Source organism: Bos mutus, chromosome 1 (genome assembly GCF_027580195.1).
Source record: "Bos mutus isolate GX-2022 chromosome 1, NWIPB_WYAK_1.1, whole genome shotgun sequence".
In the NCBI taxonomy this organism is placed as follows: Eukaryota; Metazoa; Chordata; class Mammalia; order Artiodactyla; family Bovidae; genus Bos; species Bos mutus.
In genome coordinates this window covers 107,931,451-107,950,450 of record NC_091617.1, presented here as the reverse complement: position 1 = coordinate 107,950,450, position 19,000 = coordinate 107,931,451, and the positions used below count along the sequence as shown (strand labels likewise).

The following is a 19,000-nucleotide window of genomic DNA, read 5'->3' as shown; positions in this document are numbered from 1 at the left end:
TTTTTTTGGAAAAGGAAATAGCAAGGCACTCCAGTGTGAACTATAGTATATTTAATTTGCGGGCAAATAAATAGGCAAAGTTTTTAAAACTATGCTCTTCTACTTGTAAACTTAAGATATTACAAGATGACAGTATGTTCTACAGAAAAGTTCAAAGTACTGAAAATAGTATGAAATCAGAATGACTGTTTTGTATAAGAATTTTAAATGTCTCATGCTTACTTAACCATTTATGATAAAATATATCGATGTTTTTCTTTAATGAAATTATACTTTATCATATCAAAAATATTTGGAATATATATATGCTGGAAGAAAAATTATATTGTTATATATAAAAATGCTAGGCCTACTGATGTGTGGTGTGAAATAATGCCGTGTTAAAATATCTGTTTTTTAAAGTTGTGTTTCAAGGATATGAAGTAAAAACTCTTGGTTTTATGTTTGTTTGTTTTCTAACACTACAAATGCACTCAGGTGCTCCACTTGTATGTGTTAATTTTTAATAGTGTTATTAAATTAATAATATTATTTAATTCTAAGGCCATGTTGGTACAACATAAAATAAGAATCCTGTTGCCAATGTACCTGTTTTATGTTGATGATATATGGGAAAAGATTTCCCTAAATATCTAAATTTCTTGTATTTGAAGTAGTATAGGATTTTAATGGCTGTTTACTGTGATTCCAAAGATGTTTTATTTGATTTGATATCTGATTACTATGAGCGTTCAAAATTCATAGTGATTGCTCTTCAGTATGTGTTATACAGGGAAACTTATAAAGCATGTAAGCCTAAATATTGAATCATACCCTAAATGAATTTTTTGGAAAGAGAAGGATTCACTCTTAATTTGTATCTTGTTTATATATGTGTGTGTAGATATAAATAAGTATATATCAAATTCATATACTCTTGAAATTAGAATTTTTGGATTTATGCCACATTTTATACTTGAAATAATAATATTCATATACTAGAATGAAATGTGTTAATTAATGTGATTTTCTGAGACACTGTTAAAACTCTAAATATCCATTTTTGTCATAGATGTTCATAAAATATTTAAGTGACATGAACAGAATTAAAATTTTAGTACATTGCTATTCCTTAGAGTCATTATTTTACATATTAATTTTCAGTTTAATAAACAGTTATTTAGGTACTAACAGTGTATGCCTTATACTACACTATACTAAAATCAGTAAGATATCTGACTTCAAGGAGTTGGCAGTCTAATGTAGAAGAAAGACACATGTCCAACTGACTACTTGCAGAAATAAATGCAGTCCTTTCAGACCTAAGAAGAGGAATTAATATTAACTAGGTTAAGAGGCTAAAGGGTCATGGAGGAAGTTACAAGACAGTTGAACAATTTGTATTTAGAATACTGTGAATATAAAGCAAATATACAGCTAAATTTGTAGGTGAGGACAGAATGTATCTAAGAACATTAAATATACACACATATATATACATATTCTCTTTGTCAGTTTAAATAGACCCACTTTATATCCTATACAATTTCTCAGAAATATCAAAGAAACCACATTACATGTACTTAATGCATATTTATTTAAATGAGATTTTGTGACAAAGGGTTTACTTTCTGAAAACTTGTAAAGTGGTTAAAAATGTGTAAATTACATCATAAAAATACATCATAAACCTTCATTTTCAGGTGAACTAACTGAGGCATGGAGAAGCTAAGATGCTTGTCTTGGTCTCATAGCTAGTAACTGAGTAGAGCCAGAATTCAGACACAGTCTGGCTTTAGGATCCATTCCTATACCCCTCTGCTAGATACCTCTCAACTACTCATTATGTCCTGATTTTAGCCATTTCACTAACAGATAATGGTGTTGAAGATATCATATTCTAATAAATGTCTTTCAGCCTTTTAATATATCTAAAAGCTTTTGGTTGGGGATCTGATACAATACATTATTATACCAGATTCTTAGAGTAGTGTGTTGTTATATGTAACCAGACATCAGTATAAATACTTGCTATTTTGAAGCTATAAATGACTTTGGCTATTGTAGCTCATTGTCTTACCGCTGTTTACTTTTTTGAAAAATTGAAAATAGTCTGACAAAAGTTTAATTTAGTAAACATTCATTGGCAATGAACTGAATGTTTGAGGATGCTAAGGTGAATCACTGCAGATGGTGACTGCAGCCATGAAATTAAAAGATGCTTACTCCTTGGAAGGAAAGTTATGACCAACCTAGATAGTATATTGAAAAGCAGAGATATTATTTTGCCAACAAAGGTCCGTCTAGTCAAGGCTATGGTTTTTCCAGTGATCAAGTATGGATGTGAGAGTTGGACTGTGAAGAAAGCTGAGCGCTGAAGAATTGATGCTTTTTTTCAGATTGTTTGGAGAAAAAGTATACGGGATGAAGTGGTGGCTGACTGGAAAATAAAGACTGGGACCACTTAGTGAAGGGTGCTGTAGGTCATGCTAAGGAAAATGAGGTTTTTCTGACCATTTTTTGAGAGCACATTCTAGGGAAGGTGATAGCTTCCACTGAGCCTATGTTACAGGCTTTTCCACATCAGATGCCCTCAGAAAAGTAGTCTGAATGTCCTCGCTTGGCTTCCAGTCCTTGATGCATCTGAGACAAAGAAAAGCAACTGGTCCAGGAGTGCCTTCACTAAACAAACCAAAATTACTCAAGACTTAAGTTTTCATCATTAAGCCACTCTCTAAATCTCTCAGTTTCTGTGCTTCTCTAAATCGGGTATGAGGAATATTTTCATCTCTTGGTTTCTTGGCAGTCTTCATTGAGTCATATATTTATTGAGCATCTACTATATAGCAGTATATTGAGTACTGTGGTTCAAGTAATGAGCTAAAGAAGGAAAGTTCATTCAAAATATTTTTGAAGATGTACAATCTTAGAAATAACAGAATAAAAAGAAGAAAATTTCCTCATAGCTTGTCCACATGGCAGTTCTTTCATATCTTGCTCTAAACAGAAGAGAAGGATTGGTAATATGATCTATATCTTGCTGCTGGGATTTCTCAAGCACTTCTCCAAATTTGCTTAATAGGACAGTGGTTTCATTGGCATAAGAGTGTGGCTTCATGAATCCTGATTCAGCATATCCTTCACTGGGATGCTTCAAGCTTTTGGTAAAGAAGCTTTCCATTTATAGATCATTTTGCTTTGTTTGATTCCCATGTTTACTTCATTAAGTTGTTAAGTCCCTTCCTCAGAATACACTGTATTGGTAAGTTATTTGCATCAAGTTAGTGCATCTGGTTTCTGTGCATCTGATAACATAGTCTCAAAATATTTTAAAGCAAATATTGACACAATTACAAAGATAAACTTTGAACCTTGCCGTTATTGATAGGAGATAAACTTAACAAAACAACAACAAACTAATAGATTTGCTTGCTCTAATAAACACGTATGAGACTTCAAGAGTTAGGAAATATATATTCTTTTCAGGTGCTGATTAAACATTTATAAAATTAACCATATATGAGTTAGGAAAGTAAACCTAAACATGTATCAAAAATTTTCATATGTTACATTCTTTGATGAGAATGAAATTAAAATAGACCTGAGTATAAGTGAAGTGAAGTTCCTCAGTCGTGTCCGACTCTTTGTGACCCCGTGGACTGCAGCCTACCAGGCTTCTCCATCCATGGGAGTCTCCAGGCAAGAATACTGCAGTGGGTTACCATTTCCTTCTCCAGGGTATCTTCCTGACCCAGGGATCGAACCTGGTCTTCCACATTGGAGGCAGATGCTTTAACCTCTGAGCCACCAGGAAAGCATGCAATTTTAAAAGCATTATTTTAAGTAATTCTTAGGTCCACCAAAAAAAAAATTATATTTGGGATAAAATGAATTTTAAATTTTCTAAATAAAAATAAATCACATATTGAGTCTTGTTTAAATGCAAAAAATTTCAGTCCACCTCAGGCCAGGAATCTGTTTTAACAACTTTCCATGTAATGCTTATACATGCTAAAGTTTCTCACTACCTTAAATAAAATTGCAGTAACTTGACACCACCCTTATGGCAGAAAGTAAAGAAGAACTAAAGAGCCTCTTGAATAAAGGGAAAGAGGAGAGTGAAAAAGTTGGCTTAAAGCTCAACATTCAGAAAAATAAGATCATGGCATCTGGTCCCATCACTTCATGGCAAATAGATGGAAAAACAGTGACAGACTTTATTTTTGGGGGCTCCAAAATCACTGAAGATGGTGACTGCAGCCATGAAATTAAAAAACGCTTACTCCTTGGAAAAAAAGCTATGACCAACCTAGACAGCATATTAAAAGCATATAGACATTACTTTACCAACAAAGGTCCGTCTAGCCAAAGCTGTGGTTTTTCTAGTAGTCGTGTATGGATGTGAGAGTTGAACTATAAAAAAAAGCTGAGCACTGAAGAATTGATGCTTTAGAACTGTGGTGTTGGAGAAGACTCTTGAGAGTCCCTTGGACTGCAAGGAGATCCAACCAGTCCATCCTAAAGGAGATCAGTCCTGGGTGTTCATTGGAAGGACTGATGCTAAAGCTGAAACTCCAGTACTTTGGCCACCTGATGTGAAGAACCGACTCAATTGAAAAGACCCTGATGCTGGGAAAGATTGAAGACGGGAGAAGAAGGGGACGACAAAGGATGAGATGGTTGGATGGCATCACCGACGCAATGGACTTGAGTTTAAGTAGGCTACAGGAGTTGATGATGGACAGGGAAGCCTGGTGCTGCAGTCCATGGGGTCACAAAGAGTTGGACATGACTGAGCGACTGAAATGAATGCCTATTTGAAAATGCATGCATGCATGCTCTGTTGCTTCAGTCATGTCCGACTCTTTGCAGCCCTATAGACTATAGCCCACCATGCTCCACTGTCCATGGGATTCTCCAGGCAAGAATTCTGGGGTGGGTTTCCATGCCCTCCTCCAAGGGATCTTCCTGACCCCAGGGATCTCTTATATCCCACATCTCTTATATCTCCTGCCTTGGCAAAGGGATTCTTTACCACTAGCACCATGTGGGAAGCTGCCTAATGAAAATATCTAGCAACAAAAGAGAGGTTGTTAAATACTGATAATGACTGATACTGAGACTAGAAAGTCACTAGTAGTGTCTGTTTTTAAATGCACATTCCAGTTTTGGAAGACAAACTCTCACCATCATAGACTGATAAAATGGCTCTAAGATCTTCATTATAAAATTTTTTCTATTCTATTTTTATATTGTAATATCATTGGAAGTATTTCTTTTGTTTTATACTGCTATGTAGAATTGAAATAAGAGAAGATTTTCAAAAGAGGTACCATATTTCTATTTTCCTGAATATATGAATTTCTTCCATTTTATGTATGTATTTTATTTTATTACCTATAAAATATGTAGATATAATGTGTTTTATCAAAAAAACAATACAAAGAATGCTGAAGACCTTTATGTTTTTATGTATAGTGTGCTTTATTAGGGCTTCCTTGGTGGCTCAGAGGTTAAAGTGTCTGCCTGGAATGCAGGAGACCCGGGTTTGATCCCTGGGTTGGGAAGATCCCCTGGAGAAGGAAATGGCAACCCACTCCATACACCAACTTGCTAATAGAAATTTGCCTATAATAGAAAGAAATGCTTTTGAAGTTTCTTATATAGATCTTAAATTTCTTATATGATTTTTACATTTCTCATTCACTCCTAATCCAGGAAATTTCTGACCTATTACTTCTGTGATCTTCGTTTATAGTCCCTTCTTTCTGTTTGGGACTGAATTTAGTTGCCTGAATATTGGTATAGATCATGACTGTAATTTTTAAGGGATATGGTTTTCTTTCCTTGTTTCTTCTATCTTAAACTGTGCTGCTGTTGTTTAATTCACCTATCCTGTGAGAGAAAAGAACATGCCTCTTAATTAATAGGCTGGTAAAGATCATGCATTGGTCGTTTGCAGTTCACCTGGGGAGTAAATGCAAGAGTTTCATTACGTGCCTAATTTTCACAGATCTGGGGAGTAGAAATCTCAGAGGCTGTCCCAAAACCAGGTCACACCTCCAGGGTGCTTCCAAGAAAGTTTGCCATCCAACAAAATCTGTTTTATTAATTCTGAATTGAACTTGCGGTATTCTATAGCATTATATGGGCTTCTCAATTAGTAGGGCAGCCATGCAACCCCCTCTATCAGAATATGGTATATAAAAGTGCATTTAAAACATGCTTTTAACAGGATAAATCAGGAAATGGCATAAAACTCCTTTGGGGAAAATTTGTGGACTCAGCAGTAATAGTGTGCATTTTATCAGAGATGTTAGCATTTTTAGTATAGAGGTGTATGTATTACAGCACTGAAATCCAGCTTTTGGCCTCAGACTTAAATGATGAGTCTCTCAAGTTGAGGCAACCAAAATCATGGCATGCACTTAAATACTGAGCATTTCGTATTCCTGAAAGAAAACAGTCAACTTCAAAATTTATTAATAGCACAGCAATTTCACCCTAAATTATTTGCTTTCATACTTTTATACAATTTCATTGCATTCATGACCCTTCTGACTTAATAATTTAACTAAAAAAGAACAAGACTGTCCTTTATTAAGCAGCACTAGTAGTAGGATTAGGTTTGTTTTAGATAAGTTACTTCCATACTATTTTTACAAAATCACTATAGTGTAATGAAAAGAAAACCATATAGACCTGTTTTAATTCTTGACTCACCTATCTCTCAGGTTTGTAACATTTAGCAACTTATTCAGCCCCTTTGAAACTTTTTGAGAATTCTGTGAAATAACTATATCTGAAAATACTTAGTATAATATCTGACACACGATAGGCTTGCCCAAGTTTTTGTTTCCCTTAAGAATTGAAGCCATGAAAACAAATGATATAAATGAAAATATATATAATTCTATTTAAAAAAACACCCTTTGTAATGTAAGAGTAAAGTAAAAATTAGAAAAGAAATAATGGCATCATTTTTTTGATATGGAAAACTATTGCATCTCATCATTGATTTCTGACATGTACAGTTAAGCATTGCCATTTCTGGACTTTGATCTTTATTTTTGAAAGGATTGCTTCCCTTAGTTACTCTTTAAAAATATATGTTGGTAGGATATCCGAAGTTACTCAAAAGAATAGACATTACAAATCAATTAATGAGTCTTGAATATAATTCCTCTCAAATGGAATAATTCTATTGCTCCAAACCCCAGAGTTTTTCTGAAATGCTGAAGCATCTTTCTTGGAATGGAAGTTATAATGGTGCCCCGCTGACTTCAAACTGACATCCAGTTGATGGATGTACGATAAGTCGAAGAAACACAGAATGATAAGATTTTTATTTTCCCTATCAGCATTCTGTAAAAAAGAAAAAAAGGATCTAGTACTGCTTTTCTTTGAGAGACTGGACATCACAGCAGTTCTGTATCCCCATTTCGTTATTGGACTGTTTTCAATTTTTAAAAACTTGTCCTTAAGATTTTAGTAAAGGACATTCTAACTACCATCAGATCAGATCAGATTCAGTCGTGTCAGACTCTTTGCAACCCCATGAATCGCAGCACGCCAGGCCTCCTTGTCCGTCACCAACTCCCGGAGTTCACTCAGACTCACGTCCATCGAGTCAGTGATGCCATCCAGCCATCTCATCCTCTGTCATCCCCTTCTCCTGCTGCCCCCAATCCCTCCCAGCATCAGAATCTTTTCCAATGAGTCAACTCTTCACACGAGGTGGCCAAAGGACTGGAGTTTCAGCTTTAGCATCATTCCTTCCAAAGAACACCCAGGGCTGATCTCCTTCAGAATGGACTGGTTGGATCTCCTTGCAGTCCAAGGGACTCTCAAGAGTCTTCTCCAACACCACACTTCAAAAGCATCAATTCTTTGGTGCTCAGCCTTCTTCACAGTCCAACTCTCACATCCATACATGACCAATGGAAAAACCATAGCCTTGACTAGACAGACCTTTGTTGGCAAAGTAATGTCTCTGCTTTTGAATATGCTATCTAGGTTGGTCATAACTTTCCTTCCAAGGAGTAAGCGTCTTTTAATTTCATGGCTGCAGTCACCATCTGCAGTGAATTCAGAGCCCAGAAAAATAAAGTCTGACACTGATTCCACTGTTTCCCCATCTATTTCCCATGAAGTGATGGGACTGGATGCCGTGATCTTCGTTTTCTGACTGTTGAGCTTTAAGCCAACTTTTTCACTCTCCTCTTTCACTTTCATCAAGAGGCTTTTTAGTTCCTCTTCACTTTCTACCATAAGGGTGGTGTCATCTGCATATCTGAGGTTATTGAGATTTCTCCCGGCAATCTTGATTCCAGCTTGTGTTTCTTCCAGTCCAGCGTTTTTCATGATGTACTTTGCATATAAGTTAAATAAACAGGGTGACAATATACAGCCTTGACGAACTCCTTTTCCTATCTGGAACCAGTCTGTTGTTCCATGTCCAGTTCTAACTATTGCTTCCTGACCTGCATACAAGTTTCTCAAGAGGCAGATCAGGTGGTCTGGTATTCCCATCTCTTTCAGAATTTTCCACAGTTGATTGTGATCCACACAGTCAAAGGCTTTGGCATAGTCAATAAAGCAGAAATAGATGTTTTTCTGGAACTCTCTTGCTTTATCCATGATCCAGCAGATGTTGGCAATTTGATCTCTGGTTCCTCTGGCTTTTCTAAAACCAGCTTGAACATCAGGAAGTTCACGGTTCACATATTGCTGAAGCCTGGCTTGGAGAATTTTGAGCATTACTTTACTAGCGTGTGAGATGAGTGCAATTGTGCAGTAGTTTGAGCGTTCTTTGGCATTGCCTTTCTTTGGGAACTGACCTTTTCCAGTCCTGTGGCCACTGCTGAGTTTTCCAAATTTGCTGGCATATTGAGTGCAGCACTTTCACAGCATCATAGACTAGATTAGCGTTTCCCAAAATATGTTCTTTGTTTATTTATATTACAGGAAAAGAATCACCCTTTAGTAAAATCAAGTTGGGGAAACATAGGATAAACTAAGTTAAACAGATATTTCAATCTGCAGAATATCTCTGAGCTTTGATTTTGTTGATGAGCACTGTAGCTTTCCAGGAGGAGAGGTTCAGTACTGCATCTAGTCTAAGGTCCAATGTTGTGAAACCTTATTTAAATGAAGAATCATGAGAAATTAGTATGCCATGGAACATACTATGTGTCTTATTGAAGATTCCTTCTAGCTTCAGACATTGATGATTTTCTGAGAATATGCATCACATGTGATTTGTACTTTTACTTCATTCTTGACTTACGATCATTTTAAATTGATAGGGTCTTCCTGGCAGTAGACAGCACCCTTTATGAACATAGTCATGTGTCCATTCATGACTTTCTGACTTAATAACTTAAGTTAAAAAGAACAAGCTATCCTTTATTAAGCAGTACTAGTACGATTAGATTTGTTTTGGGTAACTAATTCCTAGTCAAAAGTCCCTCCTTGGATCCTATGACAGCATACCTCCGGGATTTCTACTACTGTTTTTTCCAAGGCCCATCTGAACTGGATTGTAACCATAAAACGAAACATAAAATATACTTGAGCTGGTGCATTTAGATTTCATGAACCAAATGATTGTCCTGTCCTCCTAACTAAGTTATCCTACAATAGGCAGCCCAAGTATCACCTCTTCCTGGAAGTCTTCCTCGACCATATCCTCATTCTTCATTACTTCCAGAGTACCTGTACACAGGTGTGTGTGTTTGGTTTTATGTTTCCCAGTGTTAATTTAAACTTTTCATTTCTCAGTCTTCAGCACTTAGCTCAGTGATTAGGGTGCAGTATTCTGCTGGAGAATTTTCTCTGTCATCTGTTTTATCTTTTTTGTAAATCTGGACACTTGAAGGAACTAATGAAAAAAACCTGCTTGTAAGGTGATCTAGCAAAAATTAATATTTTAGAGCATTTACTCATGTTGAAAGATGGCTTTTTTTTTTTTGCAATAGCTATGTAATAATTGAAATTTCATGTTTGTACAATAGTTTTCCAGTTGTAGTCACTATTGACCCTGATGCTATTTGAGGCAGATTCAGAATAATCATTTCAAATATGGGAAATGACTAACCGTTTTTACATGGATGCCTTTTTGGTCAGAGGCACCCCACTCCAGTACTGTTGTCTGGAAAATCCCATGGACCGAGGAGCCTGGTAGGCTGCAGTCCATGGGGTTGCTAAGAGTTGGACACGACTGAGTGACTTCACTTTCACTTTCCACTTTCATGCATTGGAGAAGGAAATGGCAATCCACTCCAGTGTTCTTGCCTGGAGAATCCCAGGGACGGCAGAGCCTGGTGGGCTGCAGTCCATGGGGTCGCACAGAGTCGGACACGACTGAAGTGACTTAGTAGTAGTAAGCCATGCAAGACAGTATGTCTGTCTCTGTCACCATTTGAATTGGAAGTGTTTATTTTAAGTCTATTTACTTTTGGCTGCGCTGGGTCTTCATTTCTATGTGTGGGCTTTCTCTGGTTGTGGCAAGTGGGGGCTACTCTAGTTGCAGTGCACTGGCTTCTCAATGAGGTGGCTTCTCTTGTTGGGGAGCCTAGGCTTAGCTGTCCCTCTGCTTGTGGGATCCTCCTGTACCAGAGATTGACCCTGTGTTCCCTGCACTGGCAGGTGGGTTTTTAACCACTGGAACTCCAGAGAAGTCCCTGAAAGTGTTTACTGATGGTACAACTTGGTAAGGAATAAGAACTTACAATTAATGAATCTCTTTTCTGTGCTATGTGTGCAAAGGAGGCAGAGGCACTGTAAAAGAGTTTTATAACCATAATTATATAAGTTTTTTAAATATGCAGAAGCAGCAGCTATGTTCATTTGTAAATCTATAAATGAATTCGATAGTATTAACTAGTGAGTTTTTAGATTATTCTACTGTGCTGTGGTCTAGATAAGTACAAAAACTAGAGGTAAAACCCAGCAAAAACATCTGAAGAAGCCTTGAAGATAATAGCCTATTAGGATGCTTTTAACATTACATTTTCATATTATAATTTTTCTCTCTGAAAGTCATCCTTAACCATTTCTTATCTAATACAAATATACTATGGTCTAAATATTTTTTTTCTTTTGTCATGTTTAAGTTCCTAGTTCTAGACTTTTAGAAACCTCTGGGGGTTGCTGTTTTCAAATATGTGAAGAAGAATAAGGTTTTTGCAAGTGTGGTATTACTAGTAACATCATTTTCTTGAATTCAAAACTTTAATCCTTTTCAACCAAGTTGTTAGATTTATAATTATTTATTTTGAGGTATATATGTCACCCTTGATCCAAAATTAATATAATATTTCACATATATTTATAAACTTCTTTATGTATTTATAAAGTTTATATATAAATATATAAACTTCTTTATATATTTATAAACACCAACCACCACCATTTTTAAAAGCTAATAATTAAAAGTTGTTTTCTTCCTACTAACAGTGATACTTTTTTCCTCAATTCAGTTCAGTCACTCAGTTGTGTCTGACTCTTTGTGACCCCATGAACCACAGCACGCCAGGCCTCCCTGTCCATCACCACCTCACAGAGTTCACCCAAACCTGTGTCCATTGAGTCTGTGATGCCATGCAACCATCTCATCCTCTGTCGTCCCCTTCTCCTCCTGCCCTCAATCTTTCCCAGCATCAGGGTCTTTTCAAATGAGTCAGCTCTTTGCATCAGGTGGCCAAAGTATTGGCGTTTCAGCTTCAGCATCAGTCCTTCCAATGAACACCCAGGACTGATCTCCTTTAGGATGGACTGGTTGGATCTTCTTGCAGTCCAAGGGACTCTCAAGAGTCTTCTCCTACACCACAGTTCAAAAGCATCAATTCTTCGGTGCTCAGCTTTTTTTTTTTTAAATATAAATTTATTTATTTTAATTGGAGGCTAATTACTTTACAATATTGTATTGGTTTTGCTCAGCTTTCTTTATAGTCCAACTCTCACATCCGAATATGACTACTGGAAAAACCATAGCCTTGACTAGACAGACCCTTGTTGGCAAAGTAATGTCTCTGCTTTTGAATATGCTGTCTAGGTTGGTCATAACTTTCCTTCCAAGGAGTAAGCATCTTTTAATTTCATGGCTGCAGTCACCATCTGCAGTGATTTTGGAGCCCAGAAAAATAAAGTTAATCACTGTTTCCCCATCTATTTGCCATGAAGTGATGGGACTGGATGCCATGATCTTCATTTTCTGAATATTGAGCTTTAAGCCAACTTTTTCACTCTCCTCTTTCACTTTCATCAAGAGACTCTTTAGTTCTTCTTCACTTTCTGCCACAAGGGTGGTGGCATCTGCATATCTGAGGTTATTGATATTTCTCCTGGCAATCTTGATTCCAGCTTGTGCTTCTTCCAGCCCAGCGTTTCTCATGATGTACTCTTCATAGAAATTAAGTAAACAGGATGACAATATACAGCCTTGAAGTACTCCTTTTCCTATTTGGAACCAGTCTGTTGTTCCATGTCCAGTTCTAACTGTTGCTTCCTGACCTGCATACAGGTTTCTCAAGAGGCAGTTCAGATGGTCTGGTATTCCCATCTCTTTCAGAATTTTCCACAGTTTATTGTAATCCACAGAGTCAAAGGCTTTGGCACGAGGCATTAAAAATATAAAAAATAGTAGTTCTTGCTAACAGATGAGCTGATAGATTTGAAAATCTATTTCATCATTTACACCTTTGTACTTCTTCCAACAGACACTTATTATCACTCTCCCCTTTCCTTTAAACCTGGAAAGAGACCCTGGAACAGCTGAGCTAACCTGTACCATCACCTGGTTTTTCTTCTCTAGAATAAAATGAAAACTGCTTTAACCATCAACAGGTGAAATTAAATTCTAAATGTAAATGTCACTTTTCAGTCTTAGCTAATTGTCTCTCTCACAGACACAGAGCATGAAAATTAGTAATGCCTTACTTAGGTGTTTCATACTTAGAGCCATCATTTACTGCAGTGACACAAAAATTTGTGAAACACAGGAGACACAAGAAAAATGTGTCACAAAAAAAAAGACAAAAAAGACACAAGAAAAAAGATGAAAATTATTGAAAAATGGTACTATAACACTTTGAAATCAGAATCATACTTAATAGATAGAACTAATCACTGTATCACTTTAGAAGATCTACTGTATTTTGGCAGAAGGACATGTGGATGGAATCTCAGAATTACTGAAATTTGCTTCAGCCTCAAATGCTTATGAGATTTAACATAGTACTATGAGGAGAAACTCTAGATATATTTTTTAACCACCTTAAATATATGAAACAAATAAGGCAAACAAATATTAATGGTTATTACAAAGCAAAAGGCCTCTTCAGATTTTGCATGTGATTTTGAATAAAGTATATTCAGATAAATGTTTCTCCGTAGACAGTTTCTCCGTAAACAGTAAACAGCATGGAAGCAGTTCATTATTCTCTAATTTTGGTTACTTTGCTTCAAGATGAGTGAAGAGGTAAGAAATAGACTTTTAAAAAGCATTTAACTAGCATTTCCAGGCTCTGAATCTTAGTCGTTCTGACCTTTGGCTAGTTATTTAACTTTCTTGGACCTTTTATTTCTTCTTCAATAAAATATGTATAGTAATAACTCACCTAGATAACATACCTTACTGTACTTAGAATTTGGGGAGAAATGACACTTAATTGTTTATTTACATCGTGTCTCTTTTACTCACACCTTTTTTGTAAGCATATGAAAATGTTTGAACTGAGTAAATATGTGCCATGGTAAATGTAGTAGAAATAGTAAGTTATTTGAAAGCTTTCTCAAATGTGTGTTAATAGCTAATTCAGAAAAGTCTATATACATGTGAAGGCTGGGATGGACAATGCCAGATATAATACTGGTATCCTGATAATAAACCATCGTGTGTTGCAATAGATGCTTAAGATATTTTGACATGGCTGTGCCTGTGAAATACCCTAATGTCTTGGTCATTTACTTACTGTTAGTGCAAGAAGCACCAAAAATTATTTTAAACTGAAATAAGCAGGAAAATACATTTTGCTAGGTGTTTATATTTGCAGTTCATTGGAACATTTCTCTCTGGCTCCCAAAACTGACATTAGAACATCACAAAATTTCACTATCTTGAGAAAATAATTTTTTTCACCTTGTAGATGGAATATTAGGGTACAGAGATCAAATTGCCACATCCATTGGATCCTAGAAAAAGAGAATTCCAGAAAAACATCTACTTCTGCTTAATTGACTATGCTAAACCCTTTGACTGTGTGGATCACAACAAACTGTGGAAAGTTCTTAAAGAGACAGGAACACCAGACCACCTTACCTGCCTCCTGAGAAACCTGTATGCGAGTTAGGAAGCAACAGTTAGAACCGGACATGGAACTATGGACTGGTTCAGAACTGGAAAAGGAGTACATCAAGGCTGTATGTTGTCAACCTGCTTATTTAACTTATATGTATATATAATGCAAAATGAGTATATAATGCAAAAAGAGTATATAATGCAAAAAGAGTATATAATGCAAAATGCCAGGCTGGATGAAGCACAAGCTGGAATCAAGATTGCAGGGAGAAAGATCAACAACCTCAGATATGCAGATGACACCACCCTATGGCAGAAAGTGAAGAGGAACTAAGGAACCACTATAAGAAGGTAAAAGACGAGAGTGGAAAAGCTGGCTTAAAAGTCAGCATTCAAAAAATGAAGATCATGGCATTCAGTCCCGTCACTTCATGACAAATAGATGGGGGAAGTGGAGTGACAGACTTTTATTTTCTTGGGCTCCAAAATTACTGCTGACGGTGACTGCAGCCATGAAATTAAAAGATGCTTGCTCCTTAGAAGAAAAGCAATGACAATCCTAGACAGTGTTTAAGAAGCAGAGACATCACTTTGCTGACAAAGTCCATAGTGTCAGAGCTATAGTTTTTCCAGTAGTCATATATAGATGTGAGTTCAGTTCAGTTCAGTCACTCAGTCATGTCTGACTGTTTGCGACCCCATGAACTGGAGCATGCCAGGCCTCCCTGTCCATCACCGACTCCCAGAGCCTACTCAAACTCATGTCCATTCAATTGGTGATGCCACCCCACCATCTCATCCTCTGTCGTCCCCTTCTCCTCCTGCCTTCAATCTTTCCCAGCACCAGGGTCTTTTCACATGATTCAGTTCTTTCCATCAGGTGGCCAAAGTACTGGAGTTTCAGCTTCAGCATCAGTCCTTCCAATGAATATTCAGGACTGATTTCCTTTAGGATGGACTGGTTGGATCTCCTTGCAGTCCAAGGGATTCTCAAAACTCTTCTCCAGCACCATAGTTCAAAAGCACCAATTCTTTGGTGCTCAGCTTTCTTTAAGAGTCCAACTCTCATATCCACACATGACTACTGGAAAAACCATAGCTTTGGCTAGACGGACCTCTGTTGGTAAAGTAATGTCTCTGCTTTGTAATATGCTATCTATGTTAGTCATAACTTTTCTTCCAGGGAGCAAGCATCTTTTAATTTAATGGTTGCAGTTACCATCTGTAGTGATTTTGGACTCCCAAAAAATAGTTTGTCACTGTTTGCACTGTTCCCCATCTAATTGCCATGCAGTGATGGGACCAGATGCCATGATCTTAGTTTTCTGAATGTTGAGTTTCAAGTCAACTTTTTTCCTCTTTCACTTTCGTCAAGAGGCTTTTTAGTTCTTCACTTTCTGCCATAAGGGTGGTGTCATCTGCATATCTGAGGTTATTGATATTTCTCCTGGCAATCTTGATTTTAGCTTGTGCTTCATCCAGCCCCAGAGAAGGCGATGGCAACCCACTCCAGTACTCTTGCCTGGAGAATCCCAGGGATGGCGGAGCCTGGTAGGCTGCCATCTTTGGGGTCGCACAGAGTCGGAACACAACTGAAGCGACTTAGCAGCAGCAGCAGCATCCAGCCCAGCGTTTCTCATGATATACTCTGCATATAAATTAAACAACCAGGGTGATAGTATATAACCTTGATGTACTCCTTTTCCTGTTTGGAACCAGTCTTGTTCCATGTCCAGTTCTAACTGTTGCTTCCTGACCTGCATACAGATTTCTCAAGAGGCAGGTCAGGTGGTCTGGTATTCCCATCTCTTTCAGGATTTTCCACAGTTTCTTGTGATCCACACAGTCAAAGGCTTTGGCATAGTCAGTAAAGCAGAAGTAGATGTTTTTCTGGAACTCTCTTGCTTTTTCAGTGATCCAGTGGATGTTGGCAATTTGATCTGTGGTTCCTCTCCCTTTTCTAATCCAGCTTCAACATCTGGAAGTTCGTGGTTTGTGTTTGTTGAAGCCTGGCTTAGAGAATTTTGAGCATTACTTTACTAGCATGTGAGATGCGTGCAATTTTGCAGTAGTTTGAGCATTCTTTGGCATTGCCTTTCTTTGGGATTGGAATGAAAACTGACCTTTTCCCGTCCTGTGGCCACTGCTGAGTTTTCCAAATTTGCTGGCATGTTGAGTGCAGCACTTTCACAGCATTATCTTTTAGGGTTTGAAATGGCTCAACTGGAATCCATCACCTCCCCTAGCTTTGTTGGTAGTGATGCTTCCTAAGGCTCACTTGACTTCACATTCCAGGATTTCTGGCTCTAAGTGAGTGATCACACCATTGTGATTATCTGGGTCGTGAAGATCTTTTCTGTTTAGTTCTTCTGTTTATTCTTTTTTTTTTTTTTTGGAAATGACAAGTTATTTAATTAGGTTCTTTGCAAGAAGTTCAGAACACTACTTTGTGAGGATAAATTCCATTTGTGAGAGCAAACACGGAGCGGAGGTAGCCCTGGAGCTGAGGGACAGCTTTGATTCTTCGCAGAATTTGTGAGTCCACAGCTTTCTGATCGACCTTGCGCTGCTCTGTGATCTCGTATTTCTCTCTCTCTGTGTCGAAGATCTCGCCCTCCTGGTGTCTGGGTTTACGCAGCTTCTTCTTCTTGAAGTAAGTGTCAGTGAGATGTTCTGGGATTTTCACACCACTGATATCGATTTTGGTGGAGGTGGCAATGACAAATTTCTGGTGTGTTCTACGCAGAGGAACTCGATTGAGGGATAGAGGCCCAGTCACAAGTAGCAAGCCACTGCCCAGCTGCTTCAGGAAAACGACCCTCTTGCCTCTGTGGCGCCCAGTGAGGATGATCAGGATGGTCCCAGGAGTGATGCTGGCACGCAGCTTCCTCACATGCTTACTGAAGGGTTTTTTGCCATGACTCAACAGTTTTCGAGGCACATCTTCAGTAGGGTAATACCTAGGCATTTTGCGAAGTTTGACCACTCGGGTGCCACCATTCTTGTCTCCACCAACTGGTTTTGTGACAGTAGCAAGAACACAAACCTTCTTTTTCTTTTCGACCTTGGATTTAGCTGCTGAATACTTTCTCTTGTACAAGGCCTTTCTGGAGTACATGGCTGATCGGGAATATCTGCCAATTCCTCTGACCAGGACAGGATTTCGGCTGCAGTGGGGCTTCCCCTTCTTAACTTTCTTCACCTTTTCCACCTTTTTAGCCTTCTTGCCAGCATCAGCCTTCTTGGCTTCAGGTTTTTTCTCCTTAGTATCTGGCTTCTCAGCCTTTTCACCCGCCATCTTGCAAGATGGGAAAGAGTCTTCTGTTTATTCTTGCCACCTCTTCTTAATATCTTCTGCTTCTGTTAGGTCTATACCATTTCTGTCCTTTATCGAGCCCATCTTTGTGATTGTGCCCTCTGTAATTTTCTTGAAGAGATACCTAGTCTTTCCCATTCTGTTGTTTTCCTCTATTTCTTTGCATTGATCACTGAGGAAGGCTTTCTTATCTCTCCTTGCTATTCTTTGGAACTCTGCGTTTAAATGGGTATATCTTTCCTTTTCTCCTTTGCCTTTCGCTTCTCATCTTTTCACAGTTATTTGTAAGCAGATGTGAGAGTTGGACCATAAAGAAGGCTGAACACCGAAGAATTGACTCTTTTGAACTATGGTGCTAGAGAAGACTCTTGAGAGTCCCTGGGACAGCAAGAAGTTCAAACCAGTCAATCCTAAAGAATATCAATCCTGAATATTCATTGGAAGGACTGATGCTGAAGCCGAAGCTCCAGTACTTTGGCCATCTGATGCAAAGAGCCAACTCATTGGAAGAGACCCTGATGCTGGGAAAGATTGAAGGTGGGAGGAGAATGGGATGACAGAGGATGAGATGGTTGGATGGTATCATTGACACAATGGACACAAGCTTGAGCAAACTCAGGGGAACGGTGAAGGACAGGGAAGCCTGTCAGGCTACAGTTCACGGGGATCACAAAGAGTTGAACGCTGCCTACCAACTAAACAACAGCAAATATACTAAAGAGCACACCTGTTGGATTTGGGTAGAAACCCTGCTCTGCCACATTGAAGCTTAGGCTAGTAAATTAAATGTTTTCCATACATACTCCTGTCCTCTTTTTATTCATTTACAAGTATATTCATGTTCTTTATTTTGTTCAGTAAATGGGATCATTTTTTTTCAAAGGAGAAAGAGATTAGGAGAGCACTGCTCCTTGCAGAAATTTGGTGATGAGATCTCTTTTATCTTGTGGTTGTCCTTCTACTGGTCCTCTGTTCAGCCAGTGGATAGGGCAAGAGACTGAGGATTGTGTGAGAGTTTTTATGGGCCGGATATGGAGACATGATACACTTCCACTTATACTCACATTTCATTGGCTTGAATGAAAGTAAATTCTCCAAGAAAGATTAGAAAAGTGTAGTCTGAGTAAAGACTCATGAAGAAAGATTTCTGTCACACTTTGTGCCCTGCACTCAAAGAGAAGAATATTTTCTCTCCTGTAGGAATAAAGTATTGTTCATTCCGTTAAGGAAGGTAGTGAAGTGCCTAAGAAGAAAGTAGAGAGCAGTCAGATCCATTTGAAAACAAGGAGTATTAATCAGGGAAGGATTCACAGAAGAGAGTGACATTTGAACTAAAAGTTTCTGATAAGATTTTCTCAATGAGACAATGAGGTGAGCACCCCAGCAAGAACAAGTCATGGTAA

General features: G+C 37.9%; 1 protein-coding gene and 1 pseudogene across 1 annotated transcript in view; one reads left to right on the top strand and one right to left on the bottom strand.

Annotated features, from left to right (window-relative positions):
• RSRC1 (arginine and serine rich coiled-coil 1) overlaps positions 1 to 19,000 on the top strand; it is a 441,173-nt gene that overhangs the window by 326,033 nt on the left and 96,140 nt on the right. The window lies entirely within an intron of this gene.
• On the bottom strand, positions 16,679 to 17,593 carry LOC102268198 (large ribosomal subunit protein eL6 pseudogene; annotated as a pseudogene).